This window comes from Lotus japonicus, chromosome 3 (assembly GCF_012489685.1).
Source record: "Lotus japonicus ecotype B-129 chromosome 3, LjGifu_v1.2".
NCBI lineage: Eukaryota > Viridiplantae > Streptophyta > Magnoliopsida > Fabales > Fabaceae > Lotus > Lotus japonicus.
In genome coordinates, this window is record NC_080043.1 from 54841554 (window position 1) to 54864076 (window position 22523).

General features: G+C 40.1%; 1 long non-coding RNA gene and 1 other non-coding gene across 2 annotated transcripts; both read right to left on the reverse strand.

Annotated features, from left to right (window-relative positions):
- Nucleotides 1-127: 127 nt before the first annotated feature.
- Nucleotides 128-21217, reverse strand: LOC130743318 (uncharacterized). The gene is made up of 5 exons (XR_009021437.1): nucleotides 20913-21217; nucleotides 20056-20122; nucleotides 19377-19469; nucleotides 18963-19030; nucleotides 128-374 (listed from the first exon to the last, which is right to left on the reverse strand). It is a non-coding gene; the product is annotated as an uncharacterized LOC130743318 (long non-coding RNA).
- On the reverse strand, nucleotides 8276-8382 carry LOC130709726 (small nucleolar RNA R71). The gene has a single exon (XR_009010196.1). It is a non-coding gene; the product is annotated as a small nucleolar RNA R71 (small nucleolar RNA).
- Nucleotides 21218-22523: the final 1306 nt, after the last annotated feature.

Here is a 22523-nt window from a genome sequence, read left to right on the forward strand (position 1 = left end):
AGGGGAATAAAATATTCCTATTTATTCTAGAAGTGCCACCTCATTGTAATCACATCTTAGAAAGTTACTGCTTTAATATATACTAGTGTTTTTACTCGTGCGCTGCACGACGAAAATCGATTCTGAATTTCTTACGTTATTAACAGCATCGTTTCGACAATGAATATAAAAACTTAAGATTTGAACTACAACATATATGTTTTGTTGAACAGAAAATTCAATTGAACCAAACTGAAGCAAACAATTTAAATAATATCTCAATTGAATCCGACAAAAGACCAATATTACAGCAATATAATTCAGCAATAAGAAGGCTCAATTACAGTATCCCAGTTGTTGCTTGTTCTCCCTCATTGAATTAAAATCCATTGTACCTACAACAATTTGGAAAATGATTAATAAAGATAAAGAAAAAAACAGGATGCTAATTACGATGCGTAAGATACAAAGAATTCTAAAATCTAAGTTATCAAATCTAACCATTCATATGTTCTGAAATACTTCTTTGTCATCCACAATAAGTATCTTCAACCTTTTTCTAGATTTAACTCTCGATAGGGTTACATATAGTCGACCGTGCGTGAAAACAGGTCTAGGAAGATATAATCTAACATGGGATAAAGATTGGACTGGGCTCTTATTTATAGTCATAGCAAAACACACAGTTATAGGGAACTGCCTTCTTGAGAATTTGAATGGAAGGTCAGTGTCAGACAGAGCGGTAGCAACAATAATATACGACGTCAAATCAGTAACCATCAATCTAGTGTCATTACCCAATCCAGCAGACTGGTCTAAATTCAGAATCAGCATGATAGGAACCCCAATTTTTTATACAATTTGGTGGTTTAGAATACGAAAACATTTAACATCATTTAGGAATTCATAAGTGAACCATTCTGCATCTATATCAGTGTTCCGTGCTAGAACATAGAGAGGGAAGGTAGAACCCAAAGTGTGAGGAAAGTGATGTGAATGCTTAGAGAGAGAAACTCTAACCGCTTAGAAAGAGAAAATATAACTGAATTTCAATGCTATTATTTCTCAAATGAGCTAAGAGTCCTTAACAATTGGTATTCCCTTCCTATTTATAGAGGTGGAGTTGGGCTTTGGCGCCTCTATCCTATCCAAACGGGCCAATGGGGCCTCGGTAAGGGAGGCCCAAGGTCATGGCGCGTCCCCCGCCCAAGGTCAGGTCTCCTGGGTGAGGGACCCTGGGGTCTCGCCCAGTCCACAAGTCCACAAGACACCGAGCTCGAAGCATGAGAGCTAAGTGTGTTTTTAAGTAAGAAATAAGGCGAGATCTCTTAAGGAAACTGACTAAAACTTAAAAACTTAAAATCTAGAAGTGAAAAACAATGGTCAACATGGCCTGATAAATAGAGCCTTTTGCAATCAACACTTTTGGACCTCCAGCCGCGCCCTCTTCTTCCGGGCGACCCAAATCCACAAGCAGGCTTGTGGCGACGGCTTTTAGTTTGCCCGCCTCAGCATAGTTATGCACGTGCCTTGAATCGTGACACTCTGTCGCGTGTTGTGTTCATCCCACGCGTCGAGCCTTGAAGTGACGCCAGGGTCAATGAATCCACAGAATCTCAACCGCTACCTTTGACGTGTCCCTTCCAGTCACGTCACAACTTTGACAATTTGAATTTCAATCAACCGGCAGCAACCGTTGCAGCTTTCACTCAATGCGGCATCCCCATTTTTCATGTCCCTTCCAGTCACGTCCCCTGAGGCAATCATTCCACCTTTGTCATGATGGGGCACGATTTCCCAACCGTTTCTTATCCTAACTCTTAAATTCAACTTCTTTCTCTCACTTGCCCCCTTTGAAACCCTCCATAGCCTTGCAAAGTTACCCAAGCTATTACCCCAGCATCTTCTCCTCTTCCGTCTCAGTTCCTTTCTGCAAAAGATGACTCTCAACGCCGCACCAAAGGACCCTCTCGACTCCAGAGCCCCTCAAACATCCCGCGCCCCGGCCATTCCTCCCCCGGCCGGGGGACTTCCCCTTAAAGAAAATGAGAAAAATGCCTTCTAGCACCAAGTCCTTTCCACCCTCCCTCCGTCTGCCACCCGGGAACCCACTCTGAAAGCTATCTGCCAACCCTCTAAGTTGTCCATCGACAAATCCATCGCCGAGTTGGCCCGCCGGGTCGGAGGGTTATGCCACGAAAAGTCCCTCGAAGATGTCCTTATCACCAGCCGGGGCTTGAGCATCTGTCGCCCTTGGAAGTGCCGCACACTCGAACAAGGCGCGGAAGAGCCCCACTTCTTCTATGTTTATGAGTACTTCTTTCTTGATCTGGGGATCAAACTACCCTTCTCCCCTTTCCTTTGCCAACTTCATCTGAACGCCTGGGCTTTCATTCGATGCTACGAGATTCTGTGTAACGCCGTCAACCTTGAAGCCAAAACCTCCCATTTCTTCTATTTCTATGGCGCGGAGCCAAGATCCTTGGAAGCCGAGACTCCCGGGTGGGTCTCCCTGAAGTCCCGAACGGGTCGGCAGCGTCTCCAACCTTATAAGAGCAATATCAAGATGGGGCCCAAGCGCCGATATTTTCGCATAATCGTGCACCCCTCCTACCCTGAAGCTTTCACACGCTGGGATGGGACTACTTCCCGCGACGTTCCTCTGCCACCCGACGCATCACTGAATAATGAAGATAAAGCCATCCTCAACTTCCTCGCCGGGTTCCCCATCCTTGAATGCTCCCAACTGCTCGAAGCCGCTCGTGAAAGCACACTCCACACCCTCCTAGAAGGAATTGACTTTACTTTGGCCGCGCTACAGCGCGCCTTAACTGCTGATTCGCTCGAGTTTCTTCCTGTTTTCAATACTCAGGTGAGCAAGAGGAAACGTGTCGTCGCCGATTCTAACGCCGAGACTGTCGTTCTTCAGTCGAAGAAGGTCAAAAGATCTTCTTCCATTGACCCTGCTCCAGGTGTCGCTGGGTCTGATGAGGCTACACCGGGTGTCGTCCCATTGCCCACAACTGACGTTCCCAGATCCCATGATGATGCCGCTCCGCCTTCCCCCCGAAGAGGTCCCAGAAATCCAAAAAGGTTAACCCAAATCCAGAGGGAAAATCTGGGGTCGAGACTTCCTTGCCTCGGAAGTTGAAAAAGAAGAAAAAGAAGGGTAAGAAACCTCCAGCTGGCGAAGCATCTGCCCCACACCTGGCGGGCGATGAGACTTCGAAACTCTTGGTCAACAACCTCTTGAAGATTCTCCCCAAATAGTTCCTTCCTCTGGTCAAGTCAGAGTGGACCCAACTGGAGTATCTTTCGCCCAACCGGTGAGCCCTCAGGACGGAGGTGCAAACCCCCAAGCGTCGCCAGTCCTTTGGCCCCCAGTCCAGAAATCAACCATGCTACTACTGGCGACCAAACGGGATCTTCACCAAGCCAACAACCTTCCACCATCGACTTCATGTTGTCCAACGCCTTTCTCGGCAATATGAGAGCAGCTGAGATTCCTGACCTTGACATTAAAGCGCAGGAAGCCCTCAACCACCTCTTGCGGGCGGGGTGTCTCTTCGCCCAACTATCCCAAAACTCAGCTTCTTCCACAGAAAAGGAGAAACTTCAACAAGATGCTAAATGTTACCGCGCAGCCACGCAGGAGGCTCATGATGAATGGGACAAGTTACTGACCTAGGTGGTAGCTCAAACGAGGAAACTGACTAACGTAGGCGTTGATATGAGCTACCACGAGGAAGACCTGGCTGCTTGCAAGGAACGGACGGATGATTTGGAGTTGGATTGTCAATCAATGCCGGCAGGGCCGCTTGCATTGTCCAAGGAAAGGAGATCGCGTTCCTTCAAAGCGAGTTAGGTGCGACGAACGAGGCCCTGGCTGATGTGAGGTCACAACTTGAGGTAGAAAACCAGGCCCTCGCGGATATGGACTCCAAAATCAAAACCTCTCAAGCCCGGTTGGTGGCTGACGTTGCTGCTGAGGTCGTGGAAGAACGTGGCCGCGGCTTCTTTCTCGCCAAGGCTCAGGTTCAACATCTCTACCCAGGAATTAACCTTGATGGAATGGGAGATTTCAAGAAGATTACCTCGCATGGGCTCGTTGGCCTTGACGATCCTCCGGGCTTCATCGCCGAGCGTTTCGCCGCTGCTGAAATTGAGAGGGAGAAATTGTCAATGTAAAAATAGCTATTTTTTTTTTTTGATTCTCTTTATCATCTTTTGTAATTGATTAATGTTCTTATATTTTCCTTAGTTTGAATTCATCTCGCGTTGCGCTCGCCCGTCGCCATTTAGGTACCTTTTTAGGAATTTTCGCCTTGCGCTCGTGTAGCGATTTTGAAGGTGTGCCGAAGAAACTAGGACTTTTGCTGATTTTGAGGCTTTTATTCACACCAATATTTCCCGTAAGAGCAGGTGTGGCCTTGGCGGTTTCATCCCGCCAAGGGCTTACACTGTTGGGGGCCCAATGGCCATATGGGTTTACCTAGACTTATGCCTAGTTTATTTTCTCGTCCATATTTCGGGGAGGCCTCGTATTCCCAGATTTCGGGGAGACTAAGGGGATAAGGACCCACCCTATTTTGGGGATAAGTCGCTTTCCCGCACACATCGCCAACGAGAGGTCAGCGCTTCGCGTCAGACTTTCCCGGAGCAATCCCCAGACATCAAGTTCGTGTTGGGATTGCCACCTTCGGGGAATTTTTCCCACCGAGCGAACGTGACATGTTAGTTGAGCTGCTATTTGGATAGCACCGGTTCGCGCCTGACTTTCCCGGAGCAATCCCCAGACATCAAGGTCGTGTTGGGATTGCCACCTTCGGAGAATTTTTCCCACCGGGCGACCGCATCTTTTGAATTAGGAGTATTCCTGGTGAATATCCTTTTTGTATTTCATCTGTAAAATATTTTTTGTACATTAAGGGATGCCTCATTAAAAAACTCCCGAGATGGAGAAAAAGAGTGCATCTTTATTTTTGTCCTATTCCTCCCAATGTTGTTCCTTAGCTGTATCCTCGCCCCGGTCGCCAAACTCCCAAATCAAAGTATTATGCCCAGCAACTCGCCTTTAGTGTCTGACGTACTCGCCACCCACTCCCTCTCGTCGCGGAATTTCCTTTCTTGCCAGCTTGCCTCTAATTCACTTTCTCGTTCATTCCACTTGGCTTTTTTGTTCCCGAAGGTCAATGTTCTGTCCGATTTCCCTTGCTATGCCTTAGCCTTTCGCTTGTTCTTGTTGCGGTACGTCAGGCCTCTCTTCCCCGCCTTTTGCTTTTCCTGGGTCCGCCCGAGCAATTCCTTTCCCTTTTGCTCGTAACCTTGGCGCTGAAAAACCTCTGAGTCCATTTCCTAGCTTATCGCCGCTTTCCCTTCCTGCTCGTTCGGTCCCTTGCTCGAAAGAGCTTGTGTCCTGAACCGCGGAAGTTCCCATAGTGTCGCATCTTTCGGACTCCAGCTGAAGAGGTCGAAATTATCCTCTACCAACTTCTCCAACCGCCGCTCCTGACCTGGCGTGAGCCTAGGCTCTATTGCCAGCACTCCCCTACTAAACTTATACCTTTCCAAGTCATCAATAATCCCAGCCCAACGTTCCTCTTCCCGGGTATCTATGAATTGCTCATTTCGGCGTGTCTTACCTTCTTGCTTAACCCGGCTCTGACTGTCCCGTTGCCTCTTTACCTTCCTGTCGAGAATCTGTTCTGTCTCCTGTTTCCTCCTGCTCAACCTGTCTTGTTTGCCTTCCAGAATCTCTACCTCGTGGCACTGGTGTCCCTCGCAAGCTCCTTTTTTGCCATACATGCTGAGGCAGTTGTTGTAACATTCTCTAGCTCGCCTTTGGTCGACTGCAATCTTTCCCACTCGTCCGCACATCAGCGGATACTTAACCGTCAGATGAGCCGTGGAGATTACCGCACAAAGACGGTTAAGTGTATTCCTTCCTATAATGACGTTGTATGAAGCTACGACCTGTATCACGAGGTATCTCACACGAAGGAGCTTGGCATTCTCATCGATCCCAAAGATAGTGTCCAAATCTATATATCCCCGCACCCAAACTTGCTCGCCTGAAAACCCCACCAGAGTTCCTGTATAAGGCATTAAATCTTTGTCCATTAATCTCAGCTGATCGAATGCATCTCCATAAATGATATCAGCAGAGCTGTCTTGGTCCAGAAGGACTCGGAGGACATTGAAACTGTTGATCCTGATCATGACGACAATAGGATCATCCTTGTGCGTTTTAACCCCCTCAAAGTCTGTCGTTGAAATTACTATGTCGGGATGCTAGAACCCAAAAGGAGTCTCGTATTGTTGCACCGACGTCACCGCCCTAGCGTGTCTTCTCCTTGTTGAGGCTGTTACACCACTGATGACCCCAGTTTAGTAGTGTTTTTAGGGTCATTTCGTTGTGGGTTTTGAGTCTTTTTAGAGTCTCATGTAGTGTTTCATGCATTCTCATGCACTTTTATCTTTATTAGTCCTTTTGCATTGCTTTGGTAATTTCATAGTTGTATAAGGTCTTCAATGGTATTTTAGTAGAGTTTAGGGGTCTAGTTTAATTCCTAGTTCATTTTATACTTTTGTGCAATTTAACCTTTGAGTTTCTTGGTTTTGTTACTAGTCTTTCTATGCAAGTAATCAGGTTGTAACAGCTGAAGGAAGAAGCCCAAGGGGTTTAAAGGCTTGATGGAGGCATTAAAGTGTGTTAAAGTTGAAGTTTAAGAGGTTTTCAGGCGAGCTGGGGCGCTCAAGCGCTCCGCATGGGCGCCTGAGCGCCAGGATGGCAGATACTTTTTGTGCTAGGATTTGGTGCTGGCGCTGGAGCGCCCGGCACACAAAAAACTCGCCTATTTTGCCTATAAATAGGATTTTTGTCATTTCTCTTGGGACCTTTTGTCATTTTATCATATTTCAATATGTTAGAAGAGAGGGTTTGAGTTCTAGAGCTTGAGGAGCTTCCTCCAAGTCCTATGATCCAGGTTTTGTCTTTCTTTTCTTGTATGGATTTCATAGCCATGTTTGGCTAAAACCCCTTTTGTTTTGGGTTCATTGTAAGACTTTGAATGTTTTAGCTTTTAATTCCTTTCCTATTCGTAATATTCTGTGTAAACTCTTGAATCTCACTTCTATGCTTAATCTTTCAAGCTTGAATGCATGCTAGCTTCTTACTTTTCTATAATCATAACGATAGTTTGTTATAGAATTGGGACTTGTTGTGAGATTACTCCTTCTATACTTGCTGCTAGGAATAGAGGAAGAGTTGGGGTTGGTTGGCCTGAATTGTATGCTTATTGCTTCTATCAAATGTTTAGGTTATCAAGGAATTGAACCTATCTTTTGGTTAGAAAGGGTTTTCTTTACGAGGCATTGATAGATGACTATCTAGGCTAGAACTTCATGGAGAGACTCAGGATTTATTGGATAGGAAGGTTTGCTAAAACTGAATTGGTTGAACAAGAACCCAAGGCAATCTCATTTCTGAATTTCGATCACTTTACTACTTGTTCATTTATCTGTTACATAATCAAAGAAACAACCAATCTTAAAAACTGAATTTTATTCGCTTTTTAACCTTGAACTTGACTCTTAAACTGAATTCACATTCCAATTCCCTATGGTTCGATAAATTAAAACCCGGAGATATCTGTGCACTTGCAGATTGACCAACAAGTTTTTGGCGCCGTTGTCGGGGAATTGTTTGTGTTTTTCTGTTTAAGTTTTTAGTTTGTGGTTTTATATTTTGTTTTTATCTTTGTCTAGAATTGGTGCTACTAATCTTTCTCTATTTGAGTGTCACACTTTCAGGTTACTCTCACGAGAGTTACCGTCATGGGTGGTCATATGACGGAGGAGGAGATGCAAGCCCATATCGAGGCAAGAATCCAAGAGGGGATCACCCTGCGACTATGTGAACAAGAAGTTGAGAATGCCAACCGGTCTCTTCGGAAACTCACTTCGGCTACCATGAGTTATGACTATCCCGGGAGCATTGTCTTTCCCGAGGGAGTGGGAAACTTTAAGTTGAGACCAACATTCATCAACTTGGTGAGCCAAAACCAATATGGTTGAGGTACTTTGGAAGATCCACACGCTCACATGGAGAGGTTCATCCGGAATTGCAACACTTACCGGGTGAACAATGTTCCGGTGGATGCAATTCGCGTTTCCATTTTCTTTGAAGGACACAGCTGAGGAATGGCTGAATTCACAGCCTCAAGGGAGCTTCACTACTTGGGAAGACTTGGCAGGAAAATTCACAACAAGGTTCTTCCTAAGAGCCCTTTTGAGGAAATTGAAAAAAGACATCATGAATTTTGTGCAAACCGCTGAAGAGAATCTCTATGAAGCTTGGGAGCGCTTCAAGAAGCTCTTGAGGAAATGTCCTCAACACAATCTCACCCAAGCTGAATTGGTTGCAACATTTTATGATGGTCTACAATACTCTTGGAGGTTTGGCCTAGATGCGGCTTTAAATGGCGAGTTCGATGCTCTTCCCCCACAAGCGGGGTATGACTTAATAGAAAAGATGGCAGCGAGAGCCATGAACTCTGAAAATGATCGTCAAACCCGAAGGAGTAAGCTTGAAGTGGAAGCTTACGACAAGCTCTTGGCCTCCAACAAACAACTCTCCGAACGAATTGCGGAGATTCAAAATCACATAAAGGCGACCAATTTGGTCGGTGCTACAGTAGCCAAAGTGGAGTGTGTGGCTTTTGGAGGGCCCAATGTTAGTGAATTTTGCACCATTACTAGTCAGGGTTTCCGAGGTCAAAGCTCTGGACTTTCTCAACAAGTCCAAGAGCAAGTTGGTGAAAATGATGGTGGCAAGAAGAGCTTAGAGGAGCTATTGGAGAGTTGCATCAACCGCATGAACAACAACCATAAGAACCAAGAGGCGGCTATCAAGAACTTGGAGAACCAACTTGGCCAGCTAGCCAAGCAAATGGCCGAGATACCTCAAGGTAAGTCTTCTCCCGATTCTTTAATTTTGTCTAAACAAAAGAATTTTGCTGTTGTTACCACTAGGAGTGGGAGAGTGTTACACGAGTCAAAAAAACAAGATGAGGGAGAGAAAAATGAGAAAGTACAGGAAGAATATGAGGGTACTACGGAGAAGAGAGTGAGTGAACCTGTGAAAGCTAGAGTTGTGAGCACTCCTTCTTCTGAACTTAGTAAGATTCCATTCCCCAAGGCTTTGGAATTTTTTAAGAAACTCCACATCAATATTCCTTTTTCTGAAGCCTTGGAGCAAATGCCTATCTATGCTAAGTTCATGAAGGACATTTTAAGTAAGAGAAGGAAGTTGAGTGAGGTTGATGAAACTATCATGATGACCAAGGAGTGTAGTGTCATTTTGCAAAGAAAAATGCCTAAGAAGAGAAGGGATCCTGGGAGTTTTACTATCCTAGTGGAGATTGAGGGGTTGACTGTTGTTGAAGCCTTGTGTGATTTGGGAGCGAGCATCAACTTGATGCCGCTTAGCATGTTTAGAAGGCTGAACTTAGAAGAGGTCACCCCGACCATGCTCTCCTTACAAATGGCGGACCGATCCTTAAAAACACCTTATGGGATCATTGAAGATGTGATGGTTAAGGTTGATAAGTACGTGTTTCCGGTTGATTTTGTGGTGCTGGACATGGAGGAGGATGCGAGGATTCCTCTCATTCTTGGCCGACCTTCTTAGCCACTGGCAGGGCTAAGATCGATGTTGATAAGGGTCAGCTCATTCTTAGAGTAGGTGAGGACAAGGTAAGATTTTCGGTTTTCAATCCTAATTTGCAAACTAACCTTAATGATGGTTTTGTTTGTGATATGATCAAAAGCTTGTCCAGGTCTTCAAAGGAGACCCCCAAGTTAAGTGAAAAAGATGTTGAGATTAATCAAGCTCTCATCAAGCTTGTTAGTGAAAACAAGTATGGGGGGTCTCAAGAGGAGAATTTCCAAGACCACATGGCCCGATTCACTCAAGCTAGTCACATTGTAAATATGGAAGGTGTGACTAGTGATGAGTTCATGATTAAGCTCTTCCCTCACTCCTTGAAGGGGGGAGCAAGGATTTGGTACGATGGTTTAGATGATACCCTCTCTTGGGAGGAGTTGTTCCAAAAGTTTTGTGCAAGGTTCCTACCTTGTACATGTGGAGAAAAGATTGATGGTAAGGAATTTCCTTCCTAACACCAAAGGAAGGAGAGTCCACCTAGGACTATAACTTAGGGCTGCTTGGGAGACAACCCAAGTCATGTTTTACTTTGCTTGTTTGTTTGTTGCATTTTGCAGGGAATGAGAGCCTAAATTTTAGAGTAGGAGGTGTATCTAAGGCCTCCATAATAATTGGTAAAGGAGGTCGACTCTTTCCCTTAGTTTAGCTCATGAATTTTTTGCATATTTTTCCTTTGTAGCCTTCATTTTCTTTTTGGTCATGCATTGTTTAGTTAGAGTCGTTTTTTGGGTCTTTACTTCCCTATACTCACATGTTTTTGCCCTTAGTTATGCTCTCTAGCTTGTGCTGGTTTTAGAAAATGTTTTTGCGAATACTTGGGTTTTCTTTTGGGGATGAGTGATTGCATGCTTTGGGGAAGAGAGGAGGAGACTTCGGTCTTCCGAGTGTTTCTTAAGGATAGAGTGGGTGTGAGTCCAATAAGGGTCTGTCTTTGACCCTTCACCATAAAATTTCCCTGGAGGATCCTGACTCACTCATACTTCTTGGATCTGTATTGATTTCACTCTTTGTATGCTTTGTGATACTTGCACAATTCTTGAGACATGTAGGTTTTTGAGCTTCAGAGTTTGTTGGCTTGAACATTTGTCCCTAGTTGTCCCTTTTGAGCCTATTGAAGATTTATTTGTTAGCTAAATGATTGGGATGGATGATAGGTTGGATTTTGGGGAGTGATGGTCCTTAAATTGTTTTGGACCTAAATAAAGTTTGAAATTGTCTCTTGCCCCATGTGAAAAAAGAAAAAGAAAAAAAGACTCCTAATCAAGTTGGAGTTGCAAAAAGGAAAAAATAGAAGAAAAGAAAGTTGAAAAAGAGGAGTCAAGAGACTTGTGCAAAAAAAATGTTTGTTGTTGAAAGCTCTAGGGGGGTACTAATAGGACCACACTCAATTTGTTTTGAAGCCTAGTCTTCCTTAGGGACCAACCACCTTGTACTTCACCAAGCCACACATTTCACCTCTTGCGAAGTCTCTTTGAATTTGTGCATGTTTGATCATTGTTGCTTTTGAGTGAATGAAATCCAGAACCCATGAACTGCTTGTGTGCTCAGTGCATTAAATGTATATCTCATCCTAGGAATTTTAGATCTATATGTTTCTCATAATGGACTCTACACTCTTCTTTGTCTGAAAGCGGCATGAAGTGGATTGTTGTGTCTTTCTTTTGGAACCAGTTGTAGTTTCAATATCCCCCGGTCTTTGTGATAAGTATTCTGTTGAGAGCACTTGTTTTGGGAGCATTACTTGCGCTTGAGGGCAAGCGAGTTGTTCTTTACGCTCGAGGGCGAGCTGTCGTTGAGTATAGTGGTGTGATGACCCCAGTTTAGTAGTGTTTTTAGGGTCATTTCGCTGTGGGTTTTGAGTCTTTTTAGAGTCTCGTGTAGTGTTTCATACATTCTCATGCATTTTTATCTTTATTAGTCCTTTTGCATTGCTTTGGTAATTTCATAGTTGTATAAGGTCTTCAATGGTATTTTAGTAGAGTTTAGGGGTCTAGTTTAATTCCTAGTTCATTTTATACTTTTGTGCAATTTAACCTTTGAGTTTCTTGGTTTTGTTCCTAGTCTTTCTATGCAAGTAATCAGGTTATAACAGCTGAAGGAAGAAGCCCAAGGGGTTTAAAGGCTTGATGGAGGCACTAAAGTGTGTTAAAGTTGAAGTTTAAGAGGTTTACAGGCGAGCTGGGGCGCTCAAGCGCTCCGCATGGGCGCCTGAGCGCCAGGATGATGGCAGATACTTTTTGTGCCAGGATTTGGTGCTGGCGCTTGAGCGCCAGGCACACAGAAAACTCGCCCATTTTGCCTATAAATAGGATTTTTGTCATTTCTCTTGGGACCTTTTGTCATTTTATCATATTTCAATAAGTTAGAAGAGAGGGTTTGAGTTCTAGAGCTTGAGGAGCTACCTCCAAGTCCTATGATCCAGGTTTTGTCTTTCTTTTCTTGTATGGATTCCATAGCCATGTTTGGCTAAAACCCCTTTTGTTTTGCGTTCTTTGTAAGACTTTGGATGTTTTAGCTTTTAATTCCTTTCCTATTCGTAATATTCTGTGTAAACCCTTGAATCTCACTTCTATGCTTAATCTTTCAAGCTTGAATGCATGCTAGCTTCTTACTTTTCTATAATCATAACGATAGTTTGTTATGGAATTGGGACTTGTTGTGAGATTACTCCTTCTATACTTGCTGCTAGGAATAGAGGAAGAGTTGGGGTTGGTTGGTCTGAATTGTATACTTATTGCTTCTATCAAATGTTTAGGTTATCAAGGAATTGAACCTATCTTTTGGTTAGAAAGGGTTTTCTTTACGAGGCATCGATAGATGACTATCTAGGCTAGAACTTCAAGGAGAGACTCAGGATTTATTGGATAGGAAGGTTTGCTAAAACTGAATTGGTTGAACAATAACCCAAGGCAATCTCATTTCTGAATTTCGATCACTTTACTACTTGTTCATTTATCTGTTACATAATCAAAGAAACAACCAATCTTAAAAACTGAATTTTATTCGCTTTTTAACCTTGAACTTGACTCTTAAACTGAATTCACATTCCAATTCCCTGTGGTTCGATAAATTAAAACCCGGAGATATCTGTGCACTTGCAGATTGACCAACAACCACCCCCGCTGAAACCTCCTGCAATTGTATTTATCGTGCCAACCGGTGGCTCAAGATCCTTATTAAAGGTTTCCTCCGCTCCTTTCTTCTGTGCGGCCAGCGTCTCCTTTTTGTCAGTATTCGGCGTGTGGCGACGATCCTCCCGCCGACGATCGTCTTGCTGGCGAGACCCCCTGTACCTGTTCCCCTGTTGTCGCTCTTCATTCCACCGATCGCCACGTTCATTCAACTGTGACCGCCCCGCTCGAATGAGTCTCTCGATCTCATTCTTCAGACTAAAGCAATCCTTCGTGTCATGTCCTGCTGAGCGGTGATATTCACACCACTTGGTCTTGTCTGTCGTTGTCCGCGCGGGTCAGCCCCTCTTTCGCCCTCTTCAACTGCGTGCGCCGCCTTAACTTCACGCAGCAGCTCTGTCAGGTGGGCGTTCAAACTTTTCCCTGCCTCCTCCCGGCGACGTGGGTCAGCCTGATGCTAGGGCCAGCGCCGCTCAAAATTTTCCTTTTTGGGATACAAAGATTCCTTCGGCGCCCTTTCCCCTGTTCGAACCTTCCTGTCCCGCCTTCTGCTTCCCTCTACTTTCTCCTTGCTCGGCTTATCTTCTGGTGACACATCCCTCTGGTCGCCATCCTTCTCTACCTTCGCGCGTCTCCGCTTAAAATCTTCATCCGATCTACACGGATTATTATAACTCAAATATTTGGTTTCCTATCTAGGAATCATAGACAGCATAAAGTTGTTAACCTCTTCAACACTTTCAAGAGTAGGTGCAAGGAGTGCTCTTTGTTCAAAATATCCATGGTTTTCCAAATTAGCAACAACATCGGGATAAGCAAAATTTACTAATTCAAGTAAAGGATTATCAGACTCCCTTGCCAGAGGGAATCTTTATATTAGAATCATCATCATCGATTGGCTTAACCATTCCATCCCCTACTTGAAGAAGCCAATCAACAAATTCTTTGATTTCCATAGATGAAGAAGAGAAAGCAGCATGTTGTAATCTCATGTTGATAGTTAACTTCATTACCTTACAATACTTCCATAGGTAGGATGAATTCACAGCAGAAAGAATGATGTTAGATCAACTTCATTTCAAAATGACTGGAAGAATCTGCCTGAAGTCTCCCCCCCCACAACAACTACTTTTCCTCCAAAAGATTTATCATGGCCAAAAGTTGTTTGTGTCTTCATAATTGTAAGATCAAGTTTTGATCGAGTAGTACAACTCTATGTTTTGATGATTACAAGTTAACATTTTAGTATGAACAATTATGGTACTCTAACGTGTTTTTCTGAGTGTGCTATTTACAGGCTCTGACCTCTATTTTATCTCACACAAATCAGAAGCACTATGCATAAAGAGTGACTCAAGCAACGCTTTCGCAACATCTATGTTCACTCTGAACAGTAGAAACGCTTCAGAAGATCTGAAGTCATACAAGCTCTGATATGGACTCAGTCACTTGAAGATCTGAAGATCCAGACGCTGTGACAACCTAGACACTCTGAAGGTTCAGATGTTCTGATGGTGTAGAAGACTCTGAAGATCCAGAAGCTAAAAAGTGGAAACTCTGATGTCCAGAAGCAAGATGACTCTGAAGACCATGTACTTCCCTCTGAGTTCAGAATCAGAAGATACAACGGTCAGAGGATCTCTGCTTCCCTCTGACTCTGATCAACGAGCATCACAAGTTCCAACATGAAGCATTCCCCTGATCAGAAGTCTACTACGTTTAAAGGTCAAGTCACTATCCAAGTACAAAAGCAAATGTATTATCCTAACGACCTACCTAACATTCTCAGCCACAGCAGAAGCTGGAATTTCCAGAACTTCCCTCCAACGGTAGCATTCCCATGCAGCATTCAAACCCTAATCCTTGGAGTATAAATAGAGGCTGAAGATTGAAAGATGTTGTTGGAAGAATCTCACACGCGCAAGCTATATTCAAACCTTCTAAGCATTCTTTCATCTGAATTCATTGTGTTTACTATTAGCTTTTCAGAAGCAAATTCTTTGTAATCATTCTTTCTTAAACAGTTGTTTAGTTACCTTTAGGAGATCAAGTTTGATCGGATCCTAGAGAAGACTAAGAGAGTGAATCTTAGTGTGAGCTAAATCAGTGTATTGTTAGTCACTTGTAGGTTTCAAGTGCAGTTGTAACATTTACCTGATTAGTGGATTGCCTTCATTCTAAGAAGGAAGAAATCACCTTAACGGGTGGACTGGATTAACTTGAGGGATTTATCAAGTGAACCAGGATAAAATCCTTGTGTGTTTTTCTATCTCTTACCTTAAGCACTTTGTTCTCGAAAGATTTGTTGAAATCTTTAAGGTGGAAGTTTTATTCTGAAAACGTTATTCAAACCCCCCTTTCTACCGTTTTTCATACCTTCAATAATGTCATTTAAAGTTCTGTCTAGAGCTTCAAAACAATTGTTCAACATGGGGCGTCATCCCAAATAATAAGACTCGCTTTATGAACCATCTCAGCTTTAGGAGAACCTTGTCAGACATTAAATGTAGATATTTCGTGGATTGAAATAGGAATAGAAAATCTAGAGTGAGCAGTTCTACCTCCAAGTAATAATAATGAACCTTGTCTAGAACCTAGTGTTTTTGCCCCGTGCGCTGCATGGTGAAGTTTACTATTATATTTGACACATCAATAAAAATTTTGATTATAAACAATTTAAGATACTAAAAATGAAAAAACAATCATAATAAAGATATAGATATTCAAAAAACATAAATTCGGACACTTATAGTGTTATATACTCATAAACCGATTTAAACAATATAAATATTATGAAAAAAAAAAGAATTAGTTAGTCAAAATCTTCAGTTCTGCACATGGGTCGTATAAATGATTCTTTGCCTGGAAGATGTAAATACATATATTTCAATCTATTACGTTTGAGACTTACAAAGTGAAACCAAAATACACACACATATATATATATATATAATTTCTCCTAACATTATTTAAAAAATATTAACAATGCACTTAAATTATTTATAAATAAAATTTCAATGCAAACCAAAAAAATTTGAAAATGAACTTTTATACTAAAATCAACGATTTGGGCATGTACCAATACAACGATTCAAAACAAAACTGATATACTAAAATCAATATTTGCAAATATTTTAGCTGCTAGAATTAAGAGACTAAAAAAGATGAGCATTCAACAAAACAAAACCACAACGAATATCACACAACCCGCAAAATTTCACTCAACTTTAATATATATATATATATATATATATATATATTTACATTCAGATTAGTTAAAATTGTATATACTTATTCATAAAATAATTTAATTTAATGTTATATTTTTATTTAACATTAGTTATAATCTAATATTTTTATCAATGCTTGTTTACCAATTTAAACAAACAATAAAAATAATAACATATTATTACTGTAATTTATTAGGAAATTATTTCTAATTTTATGTTAGCTAAAAAAAAATTATAGCTTTGAAGTGCAAATTTCTTCTAAAAACTTAATGTAGTCGATTGTAAAATGTTCATTCTCGTGCTTTGTATTTTTATTACATAATTTTGTATCCTAAGTTACATATAATCATTTTAAAATTTTTAATACCCGCACAACATTGTTTCACTCGTTATAATTTTTTTTAATTGCTTTACTAATGAATTTAGAAAAGCTGAAGAGGGATTGAGACAGTGAAGAGAGACAGAGAGCAAGAGAGGGTTAAGGGGAAAGAGAGGGTTGTGCGGAAGGATATGTGAGGAGTTTCAACTCAGAATGAGAATCCGATAAAAGCTTGTTTGAAGGATTGAAACTTAAAAGTGGTGCAGATTCCCAATGAATGTTATGCATGATTGAAGCATTAATGGTCTGCACATGGTAAATAAAAATATTTTGAATTTTAAATTCTAAATTTCTAAAATGAGAAGATGAAAATAACAAACTGAGCAGATTAAAAATTTATAAAACGAAGGGGAGAAAATTGTAAATCAAAATGATATTAACTTTATAATTTTAAATTTTCCTAACCTACTCAAATGTAAAATATTCATGAATTTTATTTTTCAACCAACCAAATTAGTGAAGTTATAGATATATAGATTCCGTGAGAGATTTTTAGCACACCTCATATAAAACACATATATTAATGTTTTCAATTCCCGTACGACATATTTTTATAATTTTATATTTTACTCTTATAATTATTTTAAAAAATATGAAAAAATACCAAAGAATTTTAAATTATATTTTTCTATTAATTAACATAAAATAATTTTCATGTGAAATTCTTATCTAGTCCTCCACCAAGTCCCACTGGAATTTTCACAACAAACTTGATATCCACAAACAGAATCAATTATATGGATTTGAACTTAAAGTTGAAACAACTAATATTCAAAATAAAGTTTATAATTTATTACTTCTCCTCAATAGTTGTGGTTTCAGAATAGAACTCCTAATTAACCAAGTGGGTTGGTGTAGTGGTTCAGCACTTCATCCTTTAAGCAAGTAGTTGAGGGTTTGAATCCCAACTCTTGCGAATAGAAAAACTCCTTGGACAACCCCCTACCGCTTAGTGCGCTGACCGTGGGACAATGATTGGTCTCACGGCTGTCGGCTGTGGGGATACCTTGGTCAAGACCAAAAAAAAAAAAAAAAGAATAGAACTCCTAATTCAAGTGACTTAGGCCTTTGGATAACCTCAATGGTCAGTGTCATGCCTTGACAACTTTTCCATAATCCTTCTCCCTCCCCATATACCATTCTAGCCATCATTTTTTAACCAAAACCTATAGTGTTGACCTCAAATAAGCCAATACTATTTATTAGCAGAGCTGGGGATACTAAACTCATCTTATCCGTACTATCATCCTTTTGAGAATCAACAACAACTTGTACAGAACAATCTAGAAAAAGTCAGGCAATGACGACAATTAAAATTAACTTAGAAAACTTGATGGAGAAGTTGGGTTAGTCAGGAAAAATCAAAAACTCTTCAATGTAAGTGCCTCAATCAAGAAAACCAATATTAAAATAAGAAAAAAAAATCCCTACTTCATTTAATTGGATATACTTCATTTCATATTGGCAATTTTCTGCTATGTGTCTCTATGCCTTCTTCATAATCATCTTCTATTTCAAAAAGAGTAGAGAACCTAAAAATAAAGAAGAAAGTGACACTATCTTTACATCACAGCCAATTACAATGCTATAGTAATGTCATTCAATTTGAATATGGATTTCAAATTCAAAGTAAAGAAAAGAGAGAAACAGGGACTACAAAGATATGAAAAGCAAACCTACCACTATTCTTCCAAATAGATATATCCCTCTTCAGCATGACAGCAACACAAAAAGACACCCTATAAGAAATCTACCACTATTCTTCCAATACGATAATTTAATTTTCAATTAGCTCTACTCCTTTCATCTATCACCAATATTACAAAGTGATAATCGTGCCATTTGGACAGTAAGGTAATTGTAGCATTAATCATTATAATTGGTTGTTTTCATAAATGGGGGGATACAGCTTGGCGTCCTTTAAAAGAATAAAAAAACAAAAACTTGGCGTTCAAAAAAGCATGAAGTTCCTAGGAAGCATAGAGGTAAACAAAATATGTTGGTTCTTATAACCTCTTCTAGATATATACTTCATTTCATATTGACAATCTCTGTCAGCACCAAATTTTAACATATAGTTAAAATGAACTAAAATCATTCTCTGACTATTGGCCTATTGGTGCACATGATCCTAAAGGAATCATGTATCCATTTTTCCCAAATAAACGGGAACATGGTACCGTGTAAATTGGTAGTATAGTTCCTACAATTTTGGTAATCTTTGAGAGCATCATGTGCGAACCTCATAACATTTCCCAGGCAAGTGACTCATTCACAACTTGTATAAAACAGAACCAATAATGGAAAGCATTGAAGCAATAAAATAATGAAATAGAAACAACTTGACATAGTGTTTTGAAATGATACACAATTTTCATCATCTTCCTTATAATATGTGCAGTTGAAAAAATAAATCAATTACTTGCACCAATAATGTATAGATGTTTAGTCAAGAAGCAAAAAGAAGAAATAATAGAACAAAAAGTGCAGATAACAGGGGCAGGTTCAAGACAAACCTCGCAGAATAATGGTGAACCATGCACACCCAAGAGGCTCAGAATCCAATATCCAAAATAATCAACAACTGAAATAGGAAGCCAAAATCAAATATTTTTACTACCTAATCAGCTCAGAACACACGCAAAAATGAAAACAAAAAACTGAAATATATTATGTGTTAAGAAAAACATTATAGGAAATAGAAGCCAAGTTTATTCATCAACATGAACTAATTTGTATTCAAAGGAGCTGGAGAAATCATAACAAAACCTAATGCATAACAGGTTTCACATAAGTATTTCAATTTTCAAGAACCATAAACCTAATGCATAACAGGTTTCACATATGTATTTCAATTTTCAAGAACCATAAACCTAAAACCAAAATTTAAAATGGAAATTGAAACAGTTTCTATTTTTATGTTGGCTTACCTCTCCAATCAACTTATTCCTCATAACCCTTCTCAAAAACTGGCAGCTTCAAGGTCACCCCTAGAAAGCTCCGGGCGAGCATGAAGAAGTTACCTGGTAAAAATCCCAAATCAATAATGATGATAAGAAAAAGCTAGTAACATAATCGGTTGGAGACACGACCTAAACCATGACAGGTGTCGGTTAAAAACGACCTAACCATTCAAGACAAATTTTGAGAAACAATGCATGAGCAAATGAGCTCATTTCAACAAATACTGATTCATAATAGCAAAAAAACTTAGGAGACGGTAGCAAGGAGCCCAGAAAATCAAATGAGCAGAAGACAAATTTTTTAGAAACAATGCATGAGTAAATGAGCTCATTTCAACAAATAGTGATTTATCAGAGCAAGAAAACTAAAGAGACAACAGCAAGTAGTTAGGCTAATAGGCACAAAATAATAAAAAGTTAAATAAATAGAAGTTAAAAAACAACCTTAGCATTACGCTAAGCAACATCATATGGAACATAAGTCATAGAGGAAACACAGCTAGGAAAATGAAAGAAGGAAACACATGAAAGAATGGCGCTTTCCAATAACATAGTAAGAAATATAAGTTAGAGAGGAATATGAATCAGAAAAGAAATGGTAAAAATTCGAAAGCAAGAAATTTGCATGGAAAAAGAAAGTTTTTACCTTGAAAGACTCATTACATTTTCTGAAAACAATGCTCGGAAGATACTTGAGCCAAACAGAAAATCCCCTGAAACCAAATAGAAAGAGATAATAAGGTATAATGAGAAATACCACAAATTGTGCTCAATCTTCAATGATACCCATTCAGGCAATCACCACCCCATCCTTCATAGATATCACCACCAGATAAGCACTCTACAATGAGTGAATTTTGTAAGAATCAAATAAGACGGAAGAGCAAATATTTTATGCACTTAATTTTAGCATTATAACTGAAATAGCTCTAAGAAACTCATTTCAAATCAAAATCATGAGAAAGCTACAATAGCAATTGAAACTTCAAAATTAACTTCCTTAAATAACTTTCAATTTCTTCGAATTCGAGTCAGCCAGTGCTGGAATCAATTTTCCAATTACCAAAGAAAAGAAATACCAAATGGATAAAGGGAAAAACGTTGAGGGAAAAAGGGGCTATGATTATTTACACGACATGGGTAAAAGGGGCTAAGTTTAAACCAATTGCTTGGGATTGCCACAAATTTTAGAAAAAGGGAAATAAAACAATAAAAAACACAATTGGTATTAGGGGTTTGAATTGACTATCTATAAAACCAGTAATTGGTCACAATCCATCCATATAAAAAAACACAACTTGATTCTTGTTTCAGTAGGGAACTGGGAAGAAAACATTGACGAAATAACAGAGCCAAGGTGAAGAGGACGATTCAGACCTAGCCGATGAAAATTAGAGATGGAAGGCAGTGGAGAAGATACCTGAAAATTATAAAGCTGAAAACACTAAATCATGATGAAAACAATAATTGTTAATCAATTAAGCCCTAAATAAAGGAAGATACCTGAGCCATAAATCATGATCGAGAGTATGGTGGAGAATGAAGATAATCTGAACATTGAAATTAAGCCCAAGAGTGAATGATTGCCTCGAGAGTGAAGGATGTAGCTCTGGATGGTGGAACCGAAAGTTCGAACATTTGTGAGAGAAGAAAGAAGGATTCAGTGCAAGGGGTAGGAGAATTTGAGGGGAACTTCCAAGCAGTGATCGGAGGCAAATCGTGGATTTTGTGTAGCTGGCAAGAGAGGTTGTTGCGGAGGGAGCCATGGATTGTTCAAAGAAAGGTCATATGATCTTTTTCTGATAAACATATCTGTTTAAAATGGTTAAATGGGTTTAGGCTATGTTTGGATTGATGGAACATAATGGAGCGGAACGGAATGGAACATAATGGAGCGGAATGGAATGGGATGGAGTGGAATAAAATTCACTTACCATTGTTTGGATATTTTATAATGGAGTGGAATAAATTTACCACTCCATTGTTTGCATAATGGATGGAATGAAATGAAATATAATTTATTTATTCCTATTTTACCCTTAATTGCAATTTAAATATCATTGATTTTACCCCTTTCTAATATCAGTTTTTGTGTATCAGTTCAGTTCAATTGGAAGTAGTGTCAAGAAAACAAACAAATATAGTATAAGGGGTGAGATTAAAAGCAGAAAATGACAACAGATTTTGAAACGAGAAGAAAAAAAGGAAGAATGGAACATAACCAACCATGAAAATATTAGCGTTAGAGAAGAGGGTTTATTGAGATAATATTGTGAGTGAACCAGTTATTTGTGAATGAGAGCAGAAGGTCCATTGCAACTCGATCGGGATCCAACATAAAGGAGAATCTTTCAAAAAATCATAAAGGAGAAGCAAAAGGATAAAAACGTGTAGTTGAGGAGCAGTTGCAAGTTGCAGAGGGGTAATATAGTATTTTAATAATTTTATTAGGTGATCAGTTTTTGTTCCATTCCTTTCCACCTAAATTGGGAGGGAACAAATTTAATGGAAAACAATGGAACATGATGGATCTTGAACCATCACTTACCATTGGGTTCCAATCTATTTTAACCAACACAAACAATGGACCATTCCCTCCCTCCTTCCCATTCCACTCCACTCCATCCCCTCCCCCCAATCCAAACAGACCCTTAGGGATATAATATAGTTATAGATAGAGGCACAAACTTTTGAATTTGAAATTCAAAATTGTAATGAATTGTTCTGTGTGAAATCATCCATAGTCTTAAAGAGCATTCCCCGGGTGAATAGTCACTTTCGTCCCTATTGTTTCACGCGTCGGGCATATTAGTCCTCATTCTATGGAAATGTCGTTCGTAGTCCCTGATGTTGCAAATCGTCGATCACGTTAGTCCCTGCCTCTCCTCCCGTTAGTGAACGTTAACGGGAATAATGATTTGGCACGTTAAGTGCCTTAGTGGACTTGCCACGTGGATTGGAATGTTAGGGGGAAACTTAGAAGCTTCAATTTAGTCCATGTGAGCCTTATATGAGAAGAAGAAGAAGAAGAACCCTAGAACAGACACAAAATCCCCAAATCGAAAAAACCTTCAATCCTACCTCGTTGCTTCTTCCAATCCCCAAATTAGTATT